Genomic DNA, 17515 nt, shown 5'->3' with positions numbered 1-17515 from the left:
CCTTTATGAACTCTTGGATTAAGCCTGTCTTCTGGCTATTGCTTTCCACCTTTGTCTCCAACTGTCCACCCCTCTTGATCCCTCGCTATTGTCTCCAGATAAACATCTTTTCTATGCTCTGGACACATGACTTCAACTGCTAACTTGATGGCTTCACCTCCATATCCCACAGTCAGTCCAATACCAATTTACCCCAAACTGAACTCATCCCTCCAAGTTCACCTTCCGCCACGCTACCACCCCTAACTTGTATTTCCTAACTCCATGACTGACACAACTATCCACCAATCACAAAACCAGTGTCTTGTGAGTTTGTCCTGACTGCTCTTTCTCTTATAAGGATCCAGTTTTTCTGATTCTACGATCTAAACCTTGCCCTACTCTGTCTTCTCCTCTACATCTCCAGTGTCAGAATGTAAGTTTCATGAGACCAGGGACCTCGTCCAGCTTGTTCATTACCACAATATCAGTAGGGGATAGTGCTTAACAGCATGAATTTTGGAGCCCAATTACCTGATTCAAATCCTGATTCCACCAATTATTAGCTATCTAAGGAAGTGGAAGTTACATGACCTCTTCTCCCTCAGTTTCCCCATTGGTAAAATGGGGGATGATGATAGTACTGATTCATAGGGTTGTGGTAAGGGTTGAATCAGTTCATGCATGTATAGTACTTAGAAAAGAACAGGGCATATGATAAGCACTCAATAAATATTGACTATTAATACTATACCCTACCACTTAGCATGGGGTAGGGTATAATATTAAGCATCAAAATATATTTTAAGCATCAAAAAATATTTATCATCAAACAACTAAGCATCAAATAATATATATCAACAGAAATGAATGAATGCCACTCCTCTAATTTAGACTCTTATTATCTTTGCTTAGACAATTGCAGTAGCTTCCTAACTGGGCTTACTTTCTGCTAACCATCCCATTCCCTTTTCTATTCATTCTACACACGGCCATTAAGGTTATAACTTCTTGTATATAAACATGAAGGTGTGGTGCCACTCCATTGCTTAACACCATGCAGTGGATCCCCAAGCCCCATGGGGAGCCACAGCATAGTCCAAACTCCTCAATAGAACACATGTGCATGAACATGTGATCTGGCAATTACCTATCTCTTTACCCACCTCTATCCTTCACACAACCTGCACTCCATTTACCAAACCACTGGCAGTTCCCCAAATGAGTCACATTCCTTTATTCCTCTCCTGCCCAAAATGCCCTCCCTCTGTCCTGTGCAGGTGACAAAGTCATCTTTTTCTTTTTCGCCAAGTCCCAGATGTAGGCACTTCCAGGCAGAGTTAGATACATGTATTATTGCAGCATTTATCAAATTACACTGTAACCATTTATTTACATGTCCACCCCCACTCCCCCAGGCTGCAAGCTCCTGAGAGCCAGATCGTATTTAGATTTGTATTTCTGGCAAGAAGCACAAGGGCTGTGGAAACTTAATATCAATTTGCTGAATGGATGGTTAGTTTTAAGAAGTACCTAATAAACCTTGGTAATTGTATTTCCTTAAATACTTGTTTTGGTTGCTACCTTTCTTAATAGAAATAGTCACTACTGCTTACGTTTACAAGTTTATTGGGTTCTAATTTTATCCTTTAAGATAAAAATTGCTAATATCATTCATTCATTCATTCATCAATAAATATTTATCGGGAGACATTTGTCAGATACTGATTTGAAGTGAACAAATCAGACATGGCCCCTACCCTCATGAGGCTTACAGTCTATTAAATCTATTAAGTATGAAGGACAGACTGACCTTGAACCAATAAACAGGTCCATGTAAAATCATAAATTGAAATGAGAGTTGTGAAGGAAAACAACAGGTTACAAAGAGGAAGAATAATGGGAGGGAGCTAATTTAGATAGAGGACTTAGGGAAGTTCTCTTTGAAGAAGTTACATTAGAGGAAACACTGAAAGGTGGGTAGGAGTGAGCCACACAAAGTCACGGAGAAAGAGCATTCCAGGCAGAAGAAACAGTATGCGTGAAGGCCTTAGGCAAGTGGAAGGCAGCTGCTGAGGCTGGAACCTGGGAGTTGGGGACCGGGAACAGACAAACCTAGAGAAGTTGTCAGGGGCTAGACAATGGGGTTTTGACCTAGACTATAAATTTCGTTTGTAGTTCATAGGGAAGACATTGAAGGTTTAACATATGGGAATGACAGGAACCTCTAGCAGGGCTCTGCCTGTGAGCATCACGTAGCACTCTGTGTGCGCTACTCTAGGTTTCAGTGGAGAAAAAAGCAAGTGACAACCCTTCTGTCCCTGCTCAGCAAAAGCTTTGATCACCAGCCCCCTTCCCCTGAATATACTGGAGAAAAATAACGGAAGTGCATTTCAAGGGCCGCATGTGAGAAGATCCTAAGCTGTCCTGGCCGTTCAGGTAGAAGCTGTCATCTTCCTCAATGATTTCGGCTATTGGAAGACATGGCCAGGCAAACAGAATCTAAAAGTTCTTCCAGGTGTGACATGAGTCCCTGGAGCTCAGTGACAGAAAACAGTGTCCAAAGCCAGATGCCACCCTGGGAAGGGGGGCTTTGGAAGTTCCTGGGAGGCCATAACACCGCCTGGAAGGCTCCTCTCTCCCACATATTCGCAAAGCTCCATGATAAGCCAGGCCCCTGCTGGTCTTGCAGCATCCCCCTATGATGCAGAGTAAACAGTGCCACCCGTCAAGCTGTCTCCAACCTTGTCCTCGGTTCCACTACCAAAAGAGGGAACTTTGCTGGGCTTGCCCCAGCAAGGTGTTATTTATGTTAGGCTAGGGCCACCGTGGCTCCCAGCTCTTACTGCTTTCAAGGTGCCCTTACAGACCTCCTCACTGCCCCCTGCATACGCCCGAGTGTGAACACCCCCTCCCTCTCCACAGCCCCCGCAGTGACGTTCGGGTGGGCGGGGAGGTGGTTTCATCCCTCTACATGCAGCCCTTGGAGACCTACTTAGGCAATTTGTCACTCAGGCTTCAAGCTGCCAGCCGAGGAGGGGAGCTGAGAAGACTCTATAATGAGATCTTTGTGCTGTAATTAAGTGCCAGGCTTTGTTTTACACCTATCTTTCCCGCCTTGCCCGATTCCACCGCCAAGCTCCTCCAGGCAGTGAGTGGGGAGTGTCAGCAGCTCTGTGATTACACCCCAAGTGGCAGGTGGCAGGGAGCTCCTCCGCCCGCAGTCTGCACCACACCCCCAGACTTCCCCCACCACTAGTCTTAACTCAAGACAGTGTATTTCTGTCCTTGAACCGGATTTCACCCCAGAAAGTCACTCCACCGCTTTCTCATAAGGCTACCTCCTTTTAACCCTATGGTTGCAGGGCCTCTGGGGTGTCCATTTCTTTTTCTTTTGACACGTTCCTTTTCCTGAAAGTTTCAGCAAACCCCATAGGCAGAGGGGGTGTGAAAAAGGAAAAGAGAAGTTAGGGCAAAAGGAGCACTGTTCTTATAGGACAGGAAGGGTCTGTCTTCTCTCTTGGGTCCTCCACACCAAATCGGAGCTCCCAAACACCCCTGCTCCCAAATTTATGCAGTAGATTCTGCTGGCAAGAATGTGTCACTGTGATCTTCACATTTTAGCCTGAAGTTTAGCCTAGCTGAAGAAGCACCGGATTGGCAGTCGGAGAACATGGGATGGTGCTTCTCTTTGGCCTGGCTGTGCTTTTGGACAACACTTCAGGTCTTCGGCCTGAGTTTCCTTCTCTGCACGATGAGGAGAGGATAGGAAGGGGCAATGCTGGCCTGTGTGATCTCGATGGACATTGTGGGAGTCTGCAGAGACCGAAGCAAAACCTCTGCCTCCTCTCCCCGGGCCTCGCCTCTCACAGCCCTCGGAGAAAATCTTTCCCTGGGCTGGGGCGTGGCCGAGACGGGGGCGTGGCCTGGCCGGTGGGCGGGCCCTTCTGTGGGCGGGGCCGTGGGGCTTTCTGGAGCCCGAGCAAGGGCGCAGCTTCTGCGGCCGGGAGTAGCCAGACGAGGCGCGGGCGGCGCGGGGAGGCGTCCCAGAGGTGAGAGCCCTGCAGCGGCAGGGGACGGGCCGGGGGCCCTAAGTCGTAGGCGGCGCGGGGCGGGGACGCGGCTGCCTGCGGCTGTCGGACGCCTCTCCGCCCTCCCCCCGGTCTGTCCCGGTCTATTTTCCAATCTATGTCCAACTCGCGCCGCCTCACTAGGCGGCACCCGCGAGACGTGGGGTCCGTCGGCCCAGGGACGGCGTGAGGGTGTCATGTGGGTGCCCTGTGCCCGACAGGTTGGAGATGAGGAGACCTCGGCAGTGACGAAGTCACTCACATCCTCTCCTTGAAACAGAGCGGGTCCCTCTTGTGCTGTCTCTCTGTCACTCTCGCCTCTACCCTGTGGAAGAGGCAGGTGGCTTGTCCCCAGTCACTTTCTTCCTTAGAAAAGGAAGACAGAGGGCCACCTCCAGCAGGGCCGTGGAAATCCCAGAAAGTCACTGAGCTGCTCAACAAAAGGCCCTAAACACCCCACCCCACCGCACCAGGCAGTGCACCCTGGCCAGGACTCCGTGGTAAAAATTGCTGCCTTTTTTTTTGGGGGGGGGGGGGGGGAAGCCTGCCTGTGAAGATCATCGCCCAGTTGCCACGCTCCTGTGAAAACACAATTGGAAAACCACGTCCTAAGGGGCGAGGGTGGGTCTGGGACCATGCTGTGGCTTGGGTGATTGATGGTCGCGGGAGTGAGGGTGCTGCCCCAGGAAGGCGCCGAGGCCCTGTTGGGTGGGAATCGATGGCTGCGGCTTTCTCCGGGAGGAGGGAGAGCCGTGTTGTTACCTAGTGTTAGGAGCACATCCGTCCAGCACCCTGAATTGCCAACAAGCAGAGTAACCCCAGTGTCCTTCAGATACTGTTGCTAAGCAGTGACCTAATCAATGAGATGCTCTGTTTGGACAGCAGGTACATCTGTAATGCCGCCCTCTTGCTCAGTGCCTGGAAGAGGCATTGGTGACTCTTGGCTAATGCTAGGGGTAGCTACCCTACCGGAGCAGTCAGGCTCTTGTAGGGCCTGTGTGATTTCATCAGTTTTCTCCTGCATTTACCCATCCCCTCTGAATTCTGAAACGTGTGTCCAAGATCTCTTGAACTCCGTGACTCACTTCACCCTTGTTCCTGTGGGCAGAAAACAATTCCCAGTGTGCCATGCACGGCCAGTCAGAAGGGAGGCCCTGGAGCAGAGCCCTGGGAAAAGTTCTGTGGAGCTAGATGCTAATTATTCAGTTACTGGATTGTGAGGAAATTCCAGGGGAGGTCCCAGAGGAGGGACTGAGCTAAAGCTAATTACCAAGCAGTACAAAAATTATATATATATACACGCACTTTTTTTTTTTTTTTTTGAGAAAGAGTCTCGCTCTGCCGCCCAGGCTGGAGTGCAGTCACACAATCTCAGCTCACAGAAACCACTGCCTCCCGGGTTCAAGCGATTCTCTTGCCTCAGCCTCCCAAGTAACTGGGATTACAGATGCCTACCACCATGCTTGGCTAATTTTTGTATTTTTAGTAGAAACGGGGTTTCACCATGTTGGTCAGGCTGATCTCCAACTGCTGACCTCAAGTGATCCGCCTGCCTTAGCCTCCCAAAGTGCTGGGATTACAGGTGTGAGCCACTGCACTGGGCCAAAAATAATCTAAATTTCAACAGTCAGTATGACCATGTTTGTGCATATGGGCCTAATTATCAGTCTGACTGATTCTTCCTTTCAAAATGATGGCAGAGGATAACCTCTTTGGACATTTACAGCTCTGAGCAAAGCAAAAAGCATGTAGGTGCCATTGTCTGAATGTAAAATCAGCCCTGCCAGGTTTTTGATGTTGTTTCTGAGGAGGAAGCACCTCTCCGGAGAAAGGTGTTTCCAGAATAGTGCCTCTGTTGTTCATTCCTGTGCATCAGGAAGTTTGGCTCTGCTCAGTGTTGAAAGCAAAACTCTCCTGTTTGTTTGTTTCTGTATGCTGACAGACTTAGACAGCAGACAGCACTGCAATGTCCAGTTACTGCACCCAGAGGTGTTTGTTTCACTCTTAACATTGTGGGAAAGAATGCAGAAGGCAGATCCAAAGCTTCAATCAGATTTCTGAAGCTTGAGTGATTCCCAGCCTTGGTCCTTTAATGTGTGAGCCACAGCGTATAGTGTCTTCAGCGTATAGTGTCTCTGGGACAAACCCAAGTTTGAGGCACAGTCCCTGCTGTCCAGAAGTTCCTAGGTCTAAGTGGGACGACAAAACCAGCACCTGTGAAACAATTAGAGAGCAATTAAGTGTGAAAGTATGTGGCAGCATCTGCTAGCTCAAAGAAGACAGCTAGTGTGGACTGACTGGGAAAGGAAGAAAGAGCTTCACAGAGCCAGCTGGTGTTCAGCTTGACTTAAGAATGACCATCAAGGGCTGGGCCAGGCCCAGGAAAGGAAGCATGAGGATATATGAAACTCACAATAACCAAAAGCACTTGCTGCCCAGAGCCAATCCAAATTGGTGCCTTCCAGGAATTCTGGCTGTGGGTCCTGCCAGTCTCTTCCTGCACCCAGTCATACTGCCCTTCTTATAGCATTCTAACCATGGCTTTTTTTTTTTTTTTTTTTTTTTTTCTGAGATGGAGTCTCACTCTGTCACCCAGGCTGGAGTGCATTCCTGTGATCTTGGCTCACTGCAACCTCTGCCTCCTGGGTTCAAGTAATTCTCCTGCCTCAGCCTCCCGAGTAGCTGGGACTATAGTCACGTACCACCATGCCCAGCTAATTTTTGTATTTTTAGTAGAGACAGGATTTCACCATGTTGGCCAGTCTGGTCTTGAACTCCTGACCTCAGGTGATCCCACTGCCTTGGCCTCCCAAAGTGCTGGGATTACAGGCATGAGCCACCACGCCCAGCCTGACCATGCCTTTTTTGTGTGCCTCCTTCACTTTATGCCTACTCTCCTATGCTCAAAATGCTCTGCTGAGCAATCCTCTACAGTTTTTAAGAAGCAGCTCAAATGGCACCTTCTCCAGTGAAGACTTCCCTGGCAGGCCCCTATCCGAGTTTTTGAGCAGAATTGGAGGGTTTCTCCTTTGTCCTCCATTAGTCCTTGCATAGACCTCTGTTGAAGCTCTGTATTGTCCATAGGAGTTAAGGGGTCTTTGACCCACTCACTGAAGCAGAGCTGTGTCTCACTTACCTAGGGTTCCCCTGAGCCAAATTTGGTGTCTGGTACATAAGAAGCATTTGATAAATGATTCTTGATTGAAATTCAAGTCCTTATAGGTAACAGTGAAGTGCCCCACCAACTTGGAGTAGAAGGCATGGGTTATGTGTTATAGAGAGTCTCAGACTGGATAAATTAGATGGAGCCAATTCCCAGAGGCCTTGAGGAGTCTGAGTGCAATGCAGTGATGGTGCTAAAAACTCATAGCACCCCCTATTGCCTTCACTGTAGAATTCTGCCCTCAGCATATCCTCGTTAACCTCATCTTCCACCAGCTCCCACCTTGAATCCACAAGTCTACCTTCTGAGCCACTCCAGCCCCAGGTAGCTCCCCAGGCCTGGGCTGTCTCTTCTCCTTTGTCCATGCTGTTTGGCAGCCTTGACCAGGAATGCCTTCTGCTCTCCCCAGCTAATTCCTGATCATTAAGACTCCAGATCTGAATCCTCTATGTGCAGAGGCCCCTCAGGCTGGGTTTTCAAGTTCTCTGTGCTCCGTAGCACCCTGCACAGCCTCTAACAGCATTTACCACACCCTCTTATGGCTGCTGTTTACTTGACCATCTCCCTGCTGGTTAGCTCCCTGAAGGCAGGGAGTGGGTTAATCCTTGATATATCCCCCCATCAGCTAATGTTGTTCCTAGGAGATGGTGTCCAATAAGTGTGCACTGGATGGCAGGCTGAAACAGGGTGATAAAAATATCAAAAGAAGGACAAATATAGAGACATCTGGAAGGGGAAAACTAGAATTTGGTGATTAGTTATATAAAAAGAGTGTATTAGTCTGTTCTCAGACTACTAATAAAGATATACCTGAGTCTGAGTGATTTATAAAGGAAAGAAGTTTAATTGACTCACAGTTCCACATGGTTAGGGAGGCCTCACAATCATTGTGGAAGGCAAGGAGGAGCAAAGTCACATCTTACATGGCAGCAGCCAAGACAGCATGTGCAGGGGAACTCCCATTTATAAAACCATCAAATCTCTTGAGACTTATTGTCACAAGAACAGCACGGAAAGACCTGCCCCCATGATTCAATTACCTCGCACTGAATTCCTCCCACAACACGTGGGAATTATGGGAGCTACAATTCAAGATGAGATTTGGTTGGGGACACAGCCAAACCATATCAAAGAGTAAGGAACAAGGTTCCTTAAAACCTATGAGGCAGGTGGAGATGGTGTCCTACAGGGGTAGGATTCCCTGGCCTGGGGAGAGGTCCACTTATATGTCTCTGAGTACTATGCAAAAATGTTTTTGTTTCCTGGAGGATTTTCAAAATTCAAAATATTAAGTCACTTTGAGACATGTTGAGTCTGATGACAAAATGGAAATGTTCTAGAGTCAACTGAAACACACCTTTGAGTACAGGTGAGGTCGAGCCTAGAGAAAGATTTTGGGAGCTTAGTGGTGACAGTTTAACTTGTGAAAGCAAATGTGGTCACTGAGGGAAGAAGCCTAAAGCAGAGAACAAGGTCTTGGGGAAACCTGGAAGCCATGGGAGTGGAAAAAAGAAAAGGATCTGTTGGAAAATAGAATGACAGAAAGATAGGGAAAAAATCAAGGAAGCCAAAGGAAGAGATATTTCAAGAAGAAATAGGTAGCCAAAACTACCCAATGCTAAAAACAAAAAACAAAAAACAAAACACCAAACCACACACACACACACACCCCACTAGGAGATTCAAAAAAGAAAAGAGGCTAGGTACAGTGGTTCATGCCTGTAATACCTTGGGAGGCCAAGGCAGGAGGATTGTTTGAAACCAAGAGTTCAAGACCAGTCTGGGCAGCATAGTGAGACAGCCCCCTACACACACACACACAAATTATCTGAGCATAGTGGCACATGCCTATAGTCCCAGCTATTCCAGAAGCTGAGGTGGGAGGATCACTTGAACCCAGGAGTTCAAGGCTGCAGTGAGCTCCGATCGTACCACTTCACTCCAGTCTGGGTGACGCAATGAGACCTGGTCTCAAAAAAAAAAAAAAAAAAAAAAAGCCAGACCTGAGGAGGTTAAAGAGAGGCTAGTTACTGAGTTACTGGGCAGTGGAAATGTTGGGTGGAGTTTTTAGACTTCTTGTCTGAGGAATTTGGCCGTAAAAGAAAGAAGGAAGGAATGATCTGCTCAAGAGAAGACATTCTGTTTGTTTTATGGTGAGAGAGATCTGCCTGCCTTTGATCACACTAGGGAAGGAGCTCATTTATGCTAAAGGAATATGGATAAATATTTATATTGTTCACATTGGTTATTTTTTTTTTATTTATTTATTTTTTTTTTGAGATGGAGTCTCGCTCTGTCACCCGGGCTGGAGTGCAGTGGCCGGATCTCAGCTCACTGCAAGCTCCGCCTCCCGGGTTTACGCCATTCTCCTGCCTCAGCCTCCCGAGTAGCTGGGACTACAGGCGCCCGCCACCTCGCCCGGCTAGCTTTTTGTATTTTTTAGTAGAGACACAGTTTCACTGTGTTCGCCAGGATGGTCTCAATCTCCTGACCTCGTGAACCGCCCGTCTCGGCCTCCCAAAGTGCTGGGATTACAGGCTTGAGCCAACGCGCCTGGCCTCACATTGGTTATATTTCATTTAAACCTTCCTATCCTGTTTTCCCCTCCCCTGCAAGTGTCCCATAGAACTTTCTTTCTGGGGAATTGCCAAAGTCATGGTATTGCTAAATCCAGTGACAGGGTGTTGCAACACTGAAATGATTTGTTCTCACCTCACTGGCCTGTAATAAGCTTCTCTCAAATGCTTCCAGACAACTTTCCTTCCTAATAGTGCTAGTCAGGCATTTTCTGTTTTACTTTGCACAAATTAATAACACCAGCACTAACAGCAAATGCATAGATAGCACTTAACTCTGAGCTAGAGACTATTCTGAGTACCTGTGAGGAGTAAATGGTGAACCAGTATTCAAACTCAACATATCTGTCTTCAGGGTCCATGCACTTAAAGCACTATGCTAAATTCAAGATAAATAAGTTTGTATTTTACCATATATTGATGTTCATGTTCCTGACACTACTACAACATTCATAGTCCTGATGCTACTAATAACGTGGCTTGTCCACAGTCACCAAACCAGGCATCTCTCTGGACCCAGGTTCACTGTGGGTTGGACTAGCTTTAATAGTCAATAAGGCCAGGGACAGTGGCACACGCTTGTAATCCCAGCACTTTGGGATGCTGAGACGGGCAAATCTCTTGATCCCAGGTGTTCGAGACCAGCCTGGGCAACATGGCGAGACCTGCTTCTACAGAAAATAGAAAAATTAGCTGGGCATGGTAGCATGTGCCTGTAGCCCCAGCTACTTGGGAAGCTGAGGTGGGAGGATCACCTGAGCCGGGGGAGTTTGAGGCTGCACCATGATCACGCCACCGCACTCTAACTGGGGTGACAGAGTGAGACTCTGTCTCAAAAAAGAAAAAAAAGAAATTAAAAAAATAGTAAAAAATTTGATAGTCAACAAGTAATCTGCCACATGTAAAGTATTGCAAGGGACCAAAAAATATAAGCTATGTGTCCCATCTCATTTACTCTTCATAACCATCCCATTTTATAGTCAGGGAAACTCTCTGGATTTGAACTCAAAAGACCATAATAAGGCAAAATCGTAAGCCACCTTTAGTCCTGAGTTTCTGGGGTCTGAGATTCCTCCTCATCTTGGTCAGCGATATAACTAGGTTCGGGAAGTTTCAAGACTACCTTTTATTTTCTTTCCCAACCTGTGAACCAAAAGGGTAGTGAGTATGAATCTCTAGTATGCACAGATGTGCGAAAAATACTACCTCTTCTCTATTTTCTAGATATTAATATGGGTTTAGAGCCTTCATCTCATCTGGCTGGCAACCATAGAAACCACCCCAGGTTGTGTCACTGTGTCACAATTTCAGATCTGTTATGCATTGCCAAGATCCCAGGGGCACGGGTGCAGGTGTCTCCTGCTCCCCGATCTGGTCCACTTGGGTTACTACTGAATGCACTCTTGTGCCTGTCTTGCCTAGCAAGTCCCCACTGCTTCCAGACCACATAGCTAACACTGGGGTCCTGCCAGAGTCCTGTCTTCCTGGGACCCACAGGCCTCTTTTCCCTTCCTGTCTTCCTGTTTCTAGAAGCATGTCTCTCTGCTTCTACCCATCAGTACCCCCCACCCCTCTTCCCCCAACTTAGCAAAGCCTTGTGTCCCAACCTAAGGTCCTGTTTGGGAAATCGAAGCCAGAAGAACCTACAAGCTATTCCTGGTAGGGTTCTGACATGTACCTGCCCTGGGCCAATGACTAGGGAGCTGGCTACAGAGGTGGAGGTGAGCCTAGGAAAGTAGAAATACAAGGAGAGGGGAAAAAAATGTTGTCTAATCTCAAAATATCTAGCCACAGACACAAGATCCTCTGAGGGTAATTTCTTGAGGGGGGAAAAAGTTGCTATTTAAAGCTAGGATATATGTGGATGCATTTTTTTCATTGGTACATTAATAACATCATTTTCCACTATGTGTCTTCAAGATCTGGTGTAACAGGCTTGTAAATTTGCCAGAATGAAGAAGGAATGTTCTGCTCCAGGGAGGATTGGCTCTGGTCTGTGACTGCTGTCATGATGATACTGAGCAAGTTTCCTTAGATAACTTTAGAGTTAACAAGGATGTAAAAATGCTTCCATTTCAGACTCACCGTTATACATATGCAGAAACTGAGGACAATGAAAGTTGGACTTGTCTAGGATACCCAGACTGTAGCTGAAGGAGGATTAGAACTGAGATTTACCCTCTCCCAGCCTGGCACTTTTGCCATGGTCTCATTTATCTTGGAAGTAACCACCACTAGCAAGTTGGAGCCAAATCAACTAGCTGACTCCCTGCCCTGACTCAGAATGGAGCACAGCCACCCTGGGCAGCCTGCCCAGGCAGATTCCACATGCAATAAACCTCCTTTGGGTCCCAGGACACTGGGCACAGGATGGGGACGTGGGGACCTGTGCTTCCAGCAGGGGTACACTCCCCAGCCTCACCTGTCCCTGCTTACAGTCCCTCAGGCAACACCAGTGAAATCACTTCCTCTCAGGGCATCTTCATCCTGGCCTGAGTGCCCCCCACCTTTCTTTCTCAGCCTCTTAAGGGTTCACCTTGCATCAGGGGGTGTCTCCAGCAGCTGCATGGTGCATTGGATTTTATCTGCCTGGAAAACTTTCTCTTGATGCCTTTGCTAGCCCAGCACAGACTACACATCCCTCTCAGAACAGTTCTCAAGTGTTTGATACTTTCTCTTCACATTCCTATTCCGTGTCTAACCGATCAGTTTAATAGGGTTCCTAGTCCCCGGTCACCATCCCCACCACAACTGTTTCCAATTTACATCACAATCCAAATGATTTTTGCAGCGCTTAGCAGATTGTGTCATTACTTTCAGGGATGCTATATTGGACTTCCCTACTCTCATCTGCTCCAGCTCCCTGACCTTACAGTTGCCCAGCTTTCCTGGCAATTGACTTTGCTCATCAATACACAGGATTTAGCTGAGTAGCATCCAGGGAGAATGTCGGAGCCTCAGATGTTAATTTTCTAATTGAGAATATTGGCGCTGTCTGAACCTGGACACAGGGATGTTCACCTTGTGGACGAGCTACCTTTTCCCGACGATTTTAAATGTTATGCTAGTTGTTCGTTTTTAATATCACTCAGACAAAATGATGCTTTAAAATTGTGTAATAAAGAGTTACAATGTGCTGACAACAGGGAAGCCATTCTGTACCTAAACCATGTGAGTTTTCAACATAACTATTTTCAGAGTATCAGCGCCTTTGTTGCTGCTGTTTTTGTTGTTTTCTGATGCTGGGAATCACCACCTAAAGACAGTGAAGAAAACAGAGGAAGCTTTCCCGTAATTTCCCACTCATGCTAAAGAAACACAAAATCACCGCAGTGCCTTGAGAAATGTCCTTTCCCTCTCTCACTTTCCACTTCAGTGGTGTTCTAAAGGGAAGGCGTTTCTGGTGAGGGGTAGTTGCGTAAATGATGGCTGCCTACTTCAGCAAGCAAGAACTGTTGGGAGTATTAAGCATGGGTAACTGGATCCTCTGGTTTGGGCACTGGAGGATCCTTGCAAGCCTGAAGCAGGCTGTTGCTGCCAGGGTAGGGGGCGGCAGGAGTGGGAGGTAGAAACTATTACTGCTGTGATTTTATAGGCAGTAAACTGATGCTCAGAGAGGTTCAGCACTTGCCCAAGCTCACACACCTACTAAACTGTGGAGCTAGGATTTGAATCTAGCTACAAACTTAGTTGTCATTGAAATGTCTAGATGCACTCTGTTGCGCAAGCGATAGGAACGTCCCAGCGGAGCTCAGCTCAGGGCGGCTTGCAGCTCCTCCCCGCCCCGCTCGACTCTCCCCCTGCGTCTCCGCGGGCTCCTCCCCCTCGGTCCGTGCCCCTTGTGCGCCCTCTGCTGGTCTCCAGGGAAAGCGCCTCTCCTGAAACCAGAGAAGTAGCAGCCAAGCTGTCCTGTTTCCTTAGCTTCTAGTAAAGCGATATGACCCGTCCATCCCTTCCTCCTCAAAGCCTCACATGAATCTTCTTTGAGGCACTCTCTGATGCTTCACTCTTCAGCGCTGAGAAAAATGGGGAGGGGGGGAGTGAATGTATTAGTATAGCCCCTTCTCAAAACCAGTCGTGCAGCATCTTAGTCATGCTTCATCCTGGAAGAATGAGGCAGCTCACATGGGCATGGGGATAATGAGCAGGGAGGTGAATTACAGGCTCTTAGGTTCTCACCGCTAACAGTGTGGTCAGTGGACCAGCAGCAGCATCACCTGGGAGCTCGTTAGAAATGCAGACTTTCAGGTCCCGCAGCCACAGCCCTGATGAATCAGAATCACCGTTTCAAGGAGGTCTCGGGCCGTTTCAGGTTCCGAGCTCGCTTTGAGACCCTGTGGATGTTTTGCAGCATATTGAATTTTGATTCTGTTTAAAGGTCACAGTGACAACTAAGTTTGCAGCTGGATTCAAATCCGAGCTCCACAATGTAATAAATATGAGATCTTAGACAAGTTCTTAACCTCTCTGCGTTAATCATCTATAAAATAATGAAAAGCAGTATAAGTCAACTCTTCAACTTCCAGGACATTGTTCACCCGAAACCCGAAATCCAGTAACTGTGCACTGTCTTCTAACACAACCATAATTTACCTAGATGTACTGCTTAGAAGTCTCACTCTGATGGTGACCTTAGTTCTATTTGTCCCTGGAGAGCCACCAGACCATTTTGTCTGGAGGTTCTCTGCTCACTGGACAATAGGGACAGTGGAATTGTCCTCATCCTTGTTCTTGAGTCTTTAGAAACCAAATGACCCCAGAAATGTCATGGAAGAGATTTTTAGGTCCCAGAGGAACTGAATGGCTTAGGCATCCACCTTCTGAACAAGAGGTTGGGCCAGAGATTTTTCAAGATCCCTTCAACCTTGGTGTTCTGTACACCTTGATTTACAAACTGGTCTTGATCTTTTCCAATTAAAATTCCATTTAGTAGAGATACACAGAAAGTTTGCAATTCTTCCACAAGAAAACTGCTGTATGGCACAGAAAAATACCTACATAATTTTTTTGGTTTCGTCTTCTTAATTAGCTTTCCTGTTCTTCCTTAGGAAAACAAAAAGCCCTTTCTCCTGATTGGCCAAAAAATAAAATACTGACTGCCATCACTGTGATGAGATTCCTATAGTCTCAGGAACTGAAGTCTTTAAACAACCAGGGGGCCCTCTGCCCCTAGAATAAGAACATATTAGAAGTCCCTTCTGCTAGGACAAGGAGGTAAGTGCTTCTGGTAAAAATGTATCATGTGTGTGTGTCTGTGTGTGTGTGTGTGTGTGTGTGTGATACATATACAAATTTATACATATTTGTACATTTATATACATATGTACAAATATACATATGTATGTATATTTGAGATAGGGTCTCTCTGTTGACCAGGCTGGAATATAGCAGTGTGATCATAGTTCATTGCAGCCTCAAACTCTTAGGCTCAACGGATCCTCCTGCCTCAGTCTCCCAAAGAGCTCAGACCACAGGTGCACACCAGCATGCCTGGCTAATTTTTCTATTTTTTGTAGAGATAAGGTCTCACTATGTGGCCCAGGGTAGTATGGAACTCCTGGGCTCAAGCAATCCTCCCATCTTGGCCTCTGAAAGTGCTGGAATTACAGGCATGAGTCACCATGCCCAGTCCTATCTTCAAAATATTAATAGGGAAAAATATTGCTGGGGTACTTAAGTTGTGCCAAGTACTACAGGAGGATCCTGTGTGAATAAAACTGAGTGCCTGCCCCTCAAGACTTACAATCTAGTGGAGAAGGCATAATGTAATAAACGTGCCATGATGGAGATGTACCCACAATACCAGGGGAGGGAGATGAAGAGTGTATGTAGGCTGGGCGTGGTGGCTCATGCCTGTAATCCCAACACTTGGGAGGCTGAGGCAGATGAATCGCTGGATCCCAGGAGTTCGAGACCAGCCTGGGCAACATGGTGGAACCCTGTCTCTACAAAATAAAAACAACAACAACAAAATTAGCTGGGCATGGTGGTGCAAGCCTGTAGTCCCAACTACCTGGGAAGCTGAGGTGGGAGCATCACTTGAGCCCAGAGGGATGTGGCTGCAGTAAGCCCTGATTGCACCACTGTACTCCAGCCTGGGTAACAGAGCGAGACCTTGCCTCAAAACAAAAGAAACTAGTGCACGTAGAAGTATGAGAAGTGCACGTAGAAGTCTCATGGCAGAGGTGGCCTCTGAGGTGGCCTTCAATGGGGCAGTTGGAATGGGATGAGCAGATGAGATGTGCACGAGCATTCTAAGCCCTGGGACCAGCCTAAGCCGAGAGATCAGGTGGAGGGCAGACTCTGGGAATGGCAAGTTAGACGTCAAGCACAAGGCAGTGATGGGACGCCAGTGTAGATACAGCCAGGAAGGCAGGGTGGCTGGAGTTTCCCCCTCTGTGAAATGAAAGGGTTCAAGCACTGAGGGCCTCTCCTGTCAGCCATTCCAGAATTTACTTAGAGTCTGTGGTGGGGACCCTGAGGTCATCCTGAAGAGTTTGAGTGATATGGGCATGAGGAATCAGTGAAGACTTCTAATCAGAGTCATGCCCTAGGAAGCCCCCTCAGGTAGCAAGGGGTGTGTGTGTCAGGGTCAGGCTTACTCTGGGAGCCTAGCAAGGTGGTGTCTCCCATATCTAGAGAGGAGGCAGTGGAGCCTTGCGGCCGAGCAGTGGCTGTAGAATTGGAAGAAGGGGAATGGATGCTGGAGGCATCCTGATGTGAAATTCACAGAACTGGCCACCAACAGCATTGATGCCCTGCTTGAGGCTTCCTCCAGCTGGGAATTAAGGAAACCAGAATGACCTCACCCTCCTGGTTAGATTTTAAGGATATGTACACTAAAGACAGAAATAAGGATCCATGAGCAAAGATGAGTATGAGGCAGTGTCTGACCAGTGAGAAGGGTCTCAGGCCATAGCCCTAAATGCTCTGAATTTGGGGGAAATGCTACAAATATGCAAAATGATTTTTCAAGCTCTGTTCAGATAAGGAAGAAGCAACAAGCTCACTCTGAGAAGCAGATGGTGCAATGGTGTAATACTAGCAGATAACCACTCCCTGACAGGAGAGAAGTGATGGCCCATGTAGGAGAGAAAGAAGCAAGCAAGTGACATGTGGCTGTTCTGAATCTGCCCAAGTCCTTCTCAGACCAGCCCATCCAAGGAACCCAGAGAACTGGCAGAGGAGCTCTCTGCACCTAGCAGCCTTTTCTGCAGGGCCACGAAGAGGGAAGGAGGCACCAGGCAGGATGTGAGCAAATTCATTCATTCAGCAGATATTTGCCAACATACTACATTCTAGGTGCTGGCAACACGGTGAGCCAAAGAGAACCAAACAATACCTGGCCTCCGGAACAAAATTCTGATTCACAAAATGGGACACAGGTGGGCTTTTAAACCACAACCCAGCGTGCTTGACAGCAACTGTGGACAAATTTCTAGGAGGTTTAGTAGGTGGTCTGCAGCTCTGTGGAATGGTGTGGGGATCCCTGTATGTCAGCCTGTGTTTCTGAATGGTGAGTCACAGAGAACTCAGCTCGTTTCCATCCTGACAGTTACCCTTTTCTAGCAACTCTAGGAATTTGGCAGGGCATTTGACAGTCTCTCAGGGTACCCCCCAACCCCCACCCATTGCTAATGGAACAAAGGCTGCACATAAAAGTGCACATGAAAGGGAAATTTAGGCTACACTTAATAGATGTGCTTTGCATTACGGAATCATAAAGA

General features: G+C 47.4%; 1 protein-coding gene across 2 annotated transcripts in view; it reads left to right on the top strand.

Moving 5' to 3' along the window:
* Positions 1–3923: 3923 nt before the first annotated feature.
* Positions 3924–17515, top strand: part of TLR5 (toll like receptor 5) — a 30888-nt gene continuing 17296 nt past the window's right edge. Inside the window, exons 1-3 of one of the 2 annotated variants that reach the window (XM_023203676.1) lie at positions 3956–4031; positions 4421–4549; positions 14837–15002. The gene's annotated coding sequence lies outside the window, so the exon portion shown is untranslated. Of the gene's footprint in view, positions 4032–4420; positions 4550–14836; positions 15003–17515 lie in introns of both variants that reach the window. The other variant, XM_023203673.1, reaches the window with a different exon arrangement.

The sequence above is a fragment of the Piliocolobus tephrosceles genome, chromosome 1 (assembly GCF_002776525.5).
Source record: "Piliocolobus tephrosceles isolate RC106 chromosome 1, ASM277652v3, whole genome shotgun sequence".
NCBI classification, from domain to species: Eukaryota; Metazoa; Chordata; class Mammalia; order Primates; family Cercopithecidae; genus Piliocolobus; species Piliocolobus tephrosceles.
Note: the sequence above shows the minus strand (reverse complement) of the source record. Positions and strands in the feature narration are given on the sequence as shown.